Consider the following 12,094-nt stretch of genomic DNA (forward strand, 5'->3'; position numbering starts at 1 on the left):
GTATTCCCAAGGCCAGGGTCTTTCCCCACCCGCCTGAAGCCACGTACTTACAGAGCAGGGACATGCATTACACACCTCGCAGCTGGAATGGCTGTCTTGCATTGGGTTGCCAGGTGACCTGTGTTTATATCATCAGTCAGAGTTCAGGTCAGAACCTCTGCTTCCAGGAAGGCTTCCTGGACTAGATAAAACAAAAGAATAGCTTCATAGAATTTAAAATGTTAACTCATACAAATCTCACGTCATCGTGTTCATGGTTTTCAACTGTGTTTTGAGGAGTCCTAGAAGTTCTAATGAGTTGCCACTGGGGAGGTGGCTCTGCATGAGTGAAGAGGTACCAGGAGTTAGGGATTCAGACCCCACACAATGCTACAGCGCTTTACAGGTACTGGTTACCTATTTACACTTTACAGATTAGGCTTCTTACATAAAATTTCACATGAAAACAGGCTCTGTAGCAGCTGTTCTCAACCTGTGGGTCGCGACCCCTTTGGGGGTTGAACGACCCTTTCACAGGGGTCACCTAAGACCTTCGGAAAACACATATTTCCGATGGTCTTAGGAACCGAGACACCGCCCCTCTCTCCGTCTGCAGGCGGGGCCGCCCACGTGCAGACAGGCCCACAGACAACATGAGGAATGTATTAAAGGGTCGCGGCATTAGGAAGGTTGAGAATCACTGCTCTACAGCTAAGATAAAAATAATCATAATGAATATACGTTCAAGTCTGAAACGCACCATTATTTTTCGATGTTCTCTTTTTATAGACAGAAAAGCAGAAACACAGAGTAGGTTAAGTTCCTTATTCAAGGTCATGAGGACAGATAGTAGCAGAACTAAAACTGGAACCCAGGTGTCTGAGTTCCAAACCAGTATTCTTCTTAATAATCTATTTCTCTTCCCGACTCTCATATCTAACCAGATCTTGACACCTCCTGACTTAAGTAGATATATGTACAGGTGTATAGATATAAAGACATAAAAAAATACATAAATCATAGATTTGTACATATTTAACCAGCTCCTGTAAACTAAGTTGCAAGTTTACAGGAAGTTGAACCACATCATTTCTAGAGCTATGACTCTCATTGCCCATGAACCCCTGGTTGTACTAGAACAGGAGCCATCTCTTATAAGTGTTTATGTTCTCCACGTAGCAGGATGCCAGGCTCCTAGTAGATCCTCCACAAATATTTAGAGGTGGAGTAAGCAACTCTGACAACCAGTTTTTAAGTCTCTGCTTAAATAATGTCGATGACAATGAACTTGTTATTGTGAAACACCCATGCTTTCCTTGGGTGGCTCCAGATGTTATTGTGAACCAAAAATGTATCCCCTGAGATATTTAACACTGGCTGGGCCTGGTCTATCCTTCTGGATCCAAGCTGAATTCATTTCCACTGAAAACTTGGCCTATATTTTAAAAGAGATATAAGAAAACTTTCACACTGAATCTTCAATTTTCCTCTCTTTCTCTCTCTCACACACACCAAAGAGATGTGTGTGTGTGTGTGTGTGTGTGTGTGTGCGTGTTTGTGCGCACATATCCTATGTGTCCCTTATTTGTTCTTCTCTATCATTCTTAATATAGACATTAATGTGGTGGCTAAGTACTCTGGCTCTAGATTCAGACTGTCTGGATTTAAATTTCACCTGTATCACACACATGTTCACATGTGTACACACAAATGTCTCCTATTTCCTTCCCCTGGTGAGTTCTGTAATGTATTCATCCCAACAACCTGTTTTGTCCAGTGACCCTATTAAACTCTTCATTCAGGAACATCCTAGTAAGTCCTAAAGAGGACAATACTTTCTGTACTTAATAGAAACTTTATAAATAAGAGGTAGAAACATAAACAAAGTTAAAGCATTGATTTAAAAGATATGATAATACTATCAACTAATGTATGCCAATGTATTTTAAAAATTAGAAGAAATGGACTATATTTAGGAAAATAGGATTTTGCAAACCTGACTCAGGCAGTGTTTGAATAGTCTGATAGGAAGACAGATTCAGAAGCAGTGGTTAACTGCTCCATACACAGTTTTCCACACAAGAAACACCAAAGGCTCTTACAACTACTGACCACATAAATCCTAAGAAACACATCATATACAAATTCTCTCCCAGATAATTTCCCAATTCATTCTATGAGGCTGTTATTGTCTTGATATAAAAGGAAGAGAAGTATAGCATGAGAAAGAAAAATTCCAGGTTCATTTTATTAAAAGTACAGATGTGAACATTTTTAAACTATTAACAAACTAATAAATCCAACATTATGTAAAAACGTTAATGCATTATAATCAAATTGGACTTATTGTGCTAATGAAAAATTACCTTAATATTATAAATCTAAAAGATCATTCATTTTATTTGTAGACTAAAGTAAAAACACATATCAGCATCCTCTGATCAAGAACAACGTTGAAAATAGTAATTCCCAATATTGGTAAAACTCTCAGTAAATTAAGAATAGGATTAAATATTAAACAGGTAAAGGATCTCTCCAAAAAGGATAGCCCTACAACAAGCATCATCCTACATGGGGAAATATTAGAAATATCCCCTTTAAAATCAGAAATGATACAAGGATACCCCCCTTTTAACTCTATTCAATATTGTTGCAAGACAGAGAGCTAGCATATTACAGGACTCAAGAGACACTGAGACTGTGAAGAAATAGAAAGGACTCATGGGCAGCAGTGTGTGGAGACTCAGGAAGGAGGGGGATAGGTGCAGGTGGAAGAGGGTGTACAGGGATAAATGATGATGGAAAAAATAATAAAATAAAGAAAAAAACTTCCTAAAAAACAATTACTAAGAAAAGTGTAAAACTGTATTAATTTGAGATATACTTAACAATATAGAAAATACTATCAATTAAAATCTAGAATTAACAATTTAGCAAGGTTGTGGGACAGAAAGACAATACCAAAAAAATTACATTTTTATGTACTAAAAATAAACATTTAGAAAATAAAATATTTTTAAAATACCATTTAAAATAGTATAAAATACATTTAGAAATAAAATGTATAAAAATTATTTAAGACATCGGGACTAAAATTTAAAAAAATTGGTAAGAAAAATAAAAGGAAAATATACTATATTCATAGATTAGAAGCTTCAATATAGTTAGTGTGCTGATTTCCTTGAATTGCTCTAAACCCACAATCCCAATAAAAATCCCAGCAAGTTTTTTATTTTCTATTTTTTGCAATTTTTATTTATTTTTGTTACAGATGTTTCTCCTTTTTTCCCCCAAGACATCCTCCTTTCAATACCACCCTCCCCCCAGCATTGTTGTCTATGTCTACGTGCATATAAGTTCTTTGGTTTATCTCATCCATCCCCCACCCCCTCCTCTGAGATTTGTCAGTCTGAACCATACTCGTTTCCATGTCTCTGAGTCTATTTTTTTCATCAGCTTATTTTGTTCATTATGTAACACAAAGTAGTGAGATCACGTGATACTTGTCTTTCTCTGACTGGCTTATATCACTTAGCATAATACTCTCCAGGTCTCTCCATGTCGTTTCAAAGGATAAGAGATCGCTTGTTCTTACAGCTGCATAGTGTTCCATTGTGTATTTGTCCATAGTATTTTTATCCACTCATCTATTGATGGACACTTGGGCTGTTTCCAGATCTTAGCAACTGTAAATAGTGCTGCTATGAACACAGGGGTACATATATTCCTTTTTTTAATTAATTAATTTATTTTGGTTAAAGATGTTTCTCCTTTTTCCCCCACTGATTCCCCTCCCCGTCATGTCCCCAGCTTTGTTGTCCATGTCCATTGTTCATACATACATGCATATAAGTTCTGTAGTTTATCTCCCCCCCACACTCCCTCTTCTGGGGATAGTCAGTCTGGACCCTACTTCCACGTCTCTGGGACTACCCCATTCCTCAGACTATTATGTTCATTATATTCCACAAATAAATGAGATCATATGATACTTGTCTTTCTCTGTTTGGCTTATTTCACTTAGGATAATACTTCCCAGGTTCCTCCATGTCGTCTCAAAGGATAAGAGATGTTTCTTTCTTATAGCTGCATAAGTACTCCATTGTGTATATGTACCACTGCTTTTTTATCCATTTTTCTACTGATGGACATTTGGGCTGTTTCCAAATCTTAGCTATTGTAAATAGTGCTGCTATGAACATGGGGGTACATACATTCTTTCTTATTGGTGTTTCAGGATTCTTAGGGTATATTCCTAGAAGTGGGATCACTGGGTCAAATGGCAGATCAATTTTTAATCTTTTGAGAAAACACCATATTGTTTTTCATAATGGCTGCACCAGTCTGCATTTCCACCAGCAGTGTACTAGAGTCCCCTTTTCTCCACACCCTTGCCAGCACTTGTTTGATGATTTGTTGATGGTGGCCACTCTGACAGGTGTGAGGAGATACCTCATAGTCATTTTAATTTTCATCTCTCTGATGATTAGTGATGTTGAGCATTTTTTCATATGTCTCTGGCCATTTGTATGTCCTGTTTCGAGAGGTGTCTATTTAGGTCCTCTGCCCATTTTTTAATTGGATTCTTTGTCTTCCTTTTGTTGAGTTGTATGAGTACTCTATATATTTTGGAAATTGGCAATTATGTTCTCCCATACAGTGGGTTCCCTTTCCATTTTGATTCTTGTTTCTTTTGCTATGCAGAAGCTTTTTAGTTTAATGTAGTCCTATTTATTCATTTTTTCCTTTGTTTTTCTTGACTTAGGCGTTGTATGGGTGAAAATTTTGCTGTGTGTGATGTTTGAAATTTTGTTGCCTACATTTTCTTCTAGGATGTTTATGGATTCATGAGTCAAATTTAAGTCTTTTATCCATTTTGAGTTTATTTTTGTGTATGGTGTAAGTTGGTGATCTAGTCTCATTTTTTTACATATGCCTGTCTAATTTTCCCAACACCATTTATTAAAGAGGTTATCTTTACTCTATTGTATGCTCTTGCCACCTTTGTCAAATATTAATTGAGCAAAATGTCTTGGGTCAATTTCCAGGTTGTAAGTGCTATTCCATTGATCTATATGGCTATTCTTATGCCAGTAACAGGCTGTTTTGATTACAATGGCTCTGTAGTATAAGCTGATATTCAATATTGTGATCCCTCCTACTTTGTTCATCTTTTTCAAGATCGCTGTGGCTATTTGGAGTCTTTTTTGGTTTCATATAAACTTTTGAAGTGTTTGTTCTAGTTCTGTGAAATATGCCATTGGTATTTCAATGGGAATTTTATTGAACCTATAGATTGCTTTGGGTAGTATGGACATTTTAATTATGTTAATTCTTTCAATCCATGAACAAGGTGTATGCTTCCACTTTTTTATATCTTCCTCTATTTCTTTTTTTTAATGTCCTGTAATTTTCTGCAAATAGGTCCTTTAGTTCTTTGGTTAAGTGTATTCTTAGGTATCTTAATTTTTTTGCCAAAATGATAAATGGGATTTTTTTTAGTTTCTTTTTCTGTGAGTTCATTATTGGTAGATAAGAATGCCACCGATTTCTTGATGTAAATTTTGTATCCTGCTATTTTGCCACATTCATTTATTAAATCTAGTAGATTTTTTTAAATCCTCACTAGATGATATTTTTTTATTTATCTTCAGATAGACTGGGAGGGAGGGAGAGAGAGAAACATCAACGTGAGAGGGACACATAGACAGGTTGCCTCCCGCACAACCCTAACTAGGGCCAGTCTGAACTGCAATCAAAGTACAGACCCTTGACCAGAATCAAACCTACAACTCATTGGTCCATGGGCTGACGCTCTAACCATGAAGCCAAACCTGCCAGGGTTAAATCTCATAGATTTTTGATGGAGTCTTAAGGGTTCTCTATGTACAATATCATGTCATCTGCAAATAATGACAGTTTCACTTCATCCTTTTCAATTTGGATCCCTTTATTTTTTCTTCTTGTCTAATTGCTCTGCTGAAGACTTCCAGTACTATGTTAAAAGTGGTGAAAGTGGGCATCCCTGTCTTGTTCCTGTTCTTAAAGGAAATGCTTTTAGTTTTGGCCCATTGAGTATGATGTCAGCTATAGATTTTTTATACATGGACTTTATTATGTTGAGATTTGATCCCTCTATTCTCACATTGCTGAGCATTTTTATCAGAAATGGGTGCTGGATTTTGTCAAATGCTTTTTCAGCATCTATTGATATGATTATATGGTTTTTATTTTTCATTTTGTTTATGTGGTCTATCACATTTATTGATTTGCGAGTATTATACCAGCCTTGCATCCCTGGGATGAATCCCACTTGATTATAGTGAATAATTTTTTAATGTATTGCAGGATCCAATTTTCTAATATTTTGTTAAGGATTTTGGCATCTATGTTCATCAGGGATATTGGCCTGTAGTTTTCTTTCTTTGTAATATCTTTATTTGGTTTTGGAATTAGAATTATGCTGGCCTCATAAAATAAGTTTAAATTCTTCCTTCTTCTTGAATTTTTTAGAATAGTTTGAATGTTCAGTAAAACTCCTCTGTGAAGCCATCTGGGCCTGGGCTTTTGTTTGCTGGGAGATTCTTGATTATATCTTCAATTTTCTTACTTGGTATTGGTCTGTTCAAGTTTTCTATCTCTTCCTGGTTCAGCTTTGGGAGACTATTTGTTTCTAGAAATTTGTCATTTTGCCTAGATTGTCCGATTTGTTGGTGTATAATTTTTCATAGTATTTGTTAATGATCCATTGTATTTCTATGGTGTCAGTTATTACTTCTCCTCTTTCATTTATGATTTTGTTTATTTGGGTCCTCTTTCTTTGTTTCTTGGTGAGTTCAGCTAAGGGCCCACCAATCTTGTTTATCTTTTCAAAGAACCAGTTCTTTGTTTCATTGATCTCTTGAATTGTTTTTTGTAGTCTCTATGTCATTTATTTCTGCTCTGATCTTTACTATTTGTTTTCTTATACTTGCTCTGGGTTTTTCTTTTTGTTTGCTTTCTAATTTTTTAAGTTGTGATGTTAGCTAGTCAATTAAAATTTTTTCTTGTTTCTTGAGGTAGAACTATAATGCTATTAACTTCTTTTTCAGGACTGTTTTCACCATGTTCCATAGATTTTGTGTTGTTGTTTGTTCATTTTCATTGGTTTCCAGGAAGTTTTTAATTTCTTCCTTGATCTCCTTGGGAACCCATTCATTGTTTAATTACATGCTATTTAACCTGCATGTGTTTAAACATTTTTGCTATAATTGATTTCTAGTTTCATGCCATTGTAACCTGAGAAAATGCTTGATATGATTTTAATGTTCTTAAACTTGCAGAGACTTAGCTTGTGTCCCAACAGGTGGTCTATCTTTGAGAATGTCCCATGCACTTGAGAAGAATGTGAATTCTTCAGATTTAGAGTGTAATTATCTGTAGATATCTATTAAAGCCATTTGATCTAGTGCATCATTTAGAGTCTCTGTTTCCTTGTTAATTTTTGTCTACAAGATCTATCCAGTGATTTCAGTGGGGTGTTGAAGCTATGATTGTATTACTGTCAAGTTCTCCTTTGAAGTCCTCCAGAGGTTTTTAAATATGGTTTGGTGCTCCTATATTGTGTGCAAATATGTTTACCAAGGTTATATCTTCCTGATGGGTAAATCCTTTCATTATTATGTAGTGGCCTTCATGTCACTAATTATGGCCTTCATTTTGAAGTCCATTTGATCAGATATGAGTATTGTTACCCCAGCTTTTTTTCCCTTTCCGTTTGCTTGGAAGATTTTTTTGTCATCCTTTCACTTTAACCTTTATGAGTCTTCTATTTTGAGGTGGGTCTCTTGTAGACAACATATATATGAGTCTTGCTTTCTTATCAAATCAGCTACTCTGTGTCTTTTGATCAAAGTGTACAATCCATTTACATTTCAGGTTATTATTGATATGTACTTATTTATTGCCATTTTTGTTCATTGTGATTATATTTTTCTTTCTATTTCTTCCACTAATTACAGCAGTCTTGTTAACAGTTCTTGCAGTGTTGGTTTGGTGTTAATATATTTCCTCAGCCTTTTTTGTCTGGGAAGCTTTTTATTGCACCTTCTATTTTGAATGATAGCCTTGCTGGATAGAGTAGTCTTGGATTCAGATCCTTGTTTTTCATGACCTTGATTACTTCATGCCATTCCCTTCTGGCCTGTAATGTTTCTGTTTAGAAGTCAGCTGATAGCCTTATGGGGGATCCTTTGTAGGTAACCTGTTCCTTATCTCTTGCTGCCTTTAGGATTCTCTCTTTACTTTTTGGTATTTTAATTATGATGTGTCCTGGTCTGGGACTGTTTGGGTTCTTCTTACTTGGGGCTCTCTGTGCTTCTTGTACTTGTATGCCTTTTTTCTTCACCAAGTTATGGAAATTTTTTGTCACTATTTCTTCAAATATATTCTCTAACCCTTACTCATTTTCTTCTTCTTCTGGAACTCCTATGATGTGGAAGTTGGTATGTTTCATGTTGTCCTACAGTTTTCTTAAGCTGTCTTTTTTGTTTTCTGATTGTTTTTTTGTTTGTTTGTTTGTTTGTTTGTTTGTTTGTTTGTTTCTCTGATTGGGTGAGTTTTTCTACCCTGTATCTAATTCACTGATCTGGTCCTCAGCTTCCTCTACTCTGCTGGTTATTCCTTTCAATGTGTTCTTTATTTCTGCTATGTCATTCTTTATTTCTGCTTAGTAGTTTTTCACTTCCAATAGGCCTCCAGAACTGTGAGAAATAAATTTCTGTTGTTTAAGCCACCCAGTCTGTGTACTTGTCATTACAGCTCTAACAGACAAATGAGCAATCATTGTGAGTTTGTAGAGGGGTCATTTTTGCCTCTCCCACCTCACCTACTGGGTGAAATCTTGTTATCCTGCATGCAATAGAAAGCACATCATGGTCAGGGTTGCAGATGCAGCAGGTGGGCTCTGGGACTTTGTTATACTATTACCTTCTTGTCTTCAGCCTCCTGTTCCCTGAGTGTCTCATCTATGTGGTCCCAATGTTCTTGTTATCTCATCTCCCAACCTACCCCCAGGCATGAAAAATTAGGTTTTAAGACGTGCCTCCACTTTCTGTCTTGGATTAGGCTGGTTCTCTGGAAAGCATTGTCACAGAGCCCTGGTTCCAGCATCCGTCTCAGGCACTAGATTTACTCAGTCTGCCACCTGCCTCACTGCAGACTCACCATTCTGCTGAAATCATCACTATCCAACAGTGCTTGTTAAAGAAAAGAGGACCAAGAAGAAAGGGCCAGACAGGCTCTTGACTGTCCCCCTTTGACAAACAGTGTCCCTTGTTCTCCAAAAGCCAGATCTATGACAAGCCTTTGTTCCCATCTACAGTCATGTGTTTACTAACAAGACAGGGGGAAATGCAGTGTAATAATCATAGCCTTGCCTTAGACCTGGAAAATAAGGACAAGCTTGCCCTGTGCTGCTGGGTTTAAGGATTTGAAGGTTCTGAAGTTCCTGTCTTCTGAGCTAAACTCTCCACAAATGACAATTTTAGCACAAAAGAGTAGAAAGCAGTAATGAGAGAGGAAAGCAATGGGTAGCCTCTGATTTCTCTTGATCTGATTGCTTTTTAGTCCCTCATGCTGAGATTACTCTTTTGTTTTTTGAGCCTTTGTTTTTGAATGAAGCTCTTTCTTGTATCTCACAAGGGACTGAAGAGAGAAGAATGAAGCAAACATCAATGACAGAGTTGATAATTCTATGACCATTGACTTGAAGAGCCAACCGACAGGACCTAATTCTGGCTAATCTGCTGCATCAATGAATATTCGTAGCATCCCTTAATTGATGGATTATTGACGGAGCAAGCAGGGGTGAGTGCTGATAGTCTGTAGATTGGGGGCCTGTTTAGGGAAAATTAATCTGCAAATGATAGGGAGGCATGTAATGTTTCCTCCAAAGCCCTTATCTGGCAGTGGGTCAGCCTCAGAATGGCCCCAAGCCCTGGGTTCCTCCTACTCAATTGGTCCAGCCCTTTCAAGGCTGAGCATCTTCACACTCTTCCCAGAACCATCCTCAGGCCTCCAGCCCATGCTGTTCTCATGCCTACAGACTACACAGTGAGTCTCAATCTTTTATATCTTAATTTCTACCATAATTGGAAGGGGTAGCAGGGGGAGAGGAAGGGATTGTGAAAGGGAAATCTCACTACTGGTATTATAATTACTATTTTTAAATTAGTTCCATAACTGTTCCCCTGCTCAGGTCCAGGAGCAGCTGAACAATTACAAGTGGATTTTCCTGTTGGCCTGCACCTTTTGTGGTCTCCCTGGAATTTTTCTGGGTGAGCCCTGGATTCACCACAGTATAAACCAGGAAAAGCAAGAAAGAGGGGGAGGCAGATTCAGAAGAAAGAGGCATAGCAAGGAACCCACTTAAGGATGGATAGAAGGTAGTATGCCTCAGAGTAACTCAGGGAAGCCGTCTCAGATGGAAACTCCAAAGAGGCTGATGGAATAACATGGCACATTTAGAGTGGACACAGGGACTGAGGGAGAATAAATTCTGTGCAATTCTTTTTTAAAAGACCCACAGACCAGCCTTTGTTTAACTCTTTCCTTAGGTTTCTTTTTTATTGTTTAAATACTCAGGTCTTCCTCTTCCATTCCTAAACTGCACATGAGCAGAGATCTGACCCTTCTTCTGTGTCCCTCAAAGTCAAGTTCAGCAAGGATGTGGGTCCATGGGAGCTGTTATTCTTCTAGGACCAGTAGTGAGCAGAGCAGATCCTTTGTCCTCCAGTTAGACGAATCATCATGCAGAGATGGAGTGAAACATAAATATTCTTGAAAGCTGTCTCTCTCCACCTTGAGATCCAGGGGCCAAGAAAGCAGAAGGGCCAGATCAAGGAAGGCAGTTAGGGTTAGAGGTCCTCCCCCAACAGGCAGAGCAGGCCTGGAGCTGACAGAGGGACAGAGGAGCAACATTGCCCTGAGACATGGTTCCCAGAGAGACCCTCCTTCCTCAGCCAGCGAGAAAGGACCGTACAACCATCAGACGGTCCCTGCACTATAACAGCAAGCGGCACAGGCCAGGTGAGTCTTGCTCCCTGGGGCTGTCCCACTTATAGAGTCAGCAGGTTCTGTCTCTTTGTGAGTAGGGTTGAAGAGAATGGCAGGCAAACTAACTGCATCAAGGATGACTGCGTGTAAGAGGGTCTCAGCCCCTGAGTAAGAACCTGCCCTTCTTTCAACAGTCAGGCTCCCAGGAAGCCAGACTAGAGCTAGAGATCAAGCATCACTGGTTTGATAAGAATGAATTGAGGGGCACAGTTTGAGTCCTGAGATACATCGAGGTGGTCAGGCATTCAGGGGCTGCGGCATCCCAATAAATAAGTTACATTAACCCTTTTAAAGTATGTAGCTAAAATCAACTTCCAGTCCAGCTGGTGTGGCTCAGTGGATTGAGCATCGCTCCATGGACCGAGAGATCCTGGTTCAATTCCCAGTCAGGGAATATGTCCTGGTTGTGGGCTCGATTCCCAGTAGGGGGCATGCAGGAGGCAGCAGATCAATGTGTTTCTCTCATTAATGTTTCTATCTCTCTCTCCCTCTCTCTCTCTAAATTAATAAATAAACATTTAAGTAAATAAAATAAACTTCCACTTAAAGCAACTTTTGCACCTAAAGTCACTCTACAGTATGACCTAGTCTTGCATTAGACAATTTTATAGTGAGAGACTGAAAACTTTAACTATTCTAAGAGGATGGTGTGATAGCAGAGTAGGTCTTGTTAGAAAGTGATGTTTACTTGGAATGATCAGCTATATGCACCTGGAGGCGTGTCAGTGTTCAAGGAGGTCTCTGCTGAGCGATGTAACTCTCTACAGATTGCCAGGGAGAAACCCACGTGCCAGCCCTTGTTCTTATGACAACCAGGGGCATCAGCACTAATTTTCCAGTTTAGGCTGAACTTACTCTGAGAGGTGGACATCAAGAACCAACTATTATATAATCTAGAGAAAGACATCTCCACTCACTCGAATCCAGTTTCCTCTACAGTAAATTAAGAATTAGAATGTATTCACAGGATTTTCAATAAGATGATGTATCAGTGGTTAATAAGTCCTAAAGTGTTTTACAA

This window comes from Molossus molossus, unplaced genomic scaffold, assembly GCF_014108415.1.
Source record: "Molossus molossus isolate mMolMol1 unplaced genomic scaffold, mMolMol1.p scaffold_m16_p_11, whole genome shotgun sequence".
NCBI lineage: Eukaryota > Metazoa > Chordata > Mammalia > Chiroptera > Molossidae > Molossus > Molossus molossus.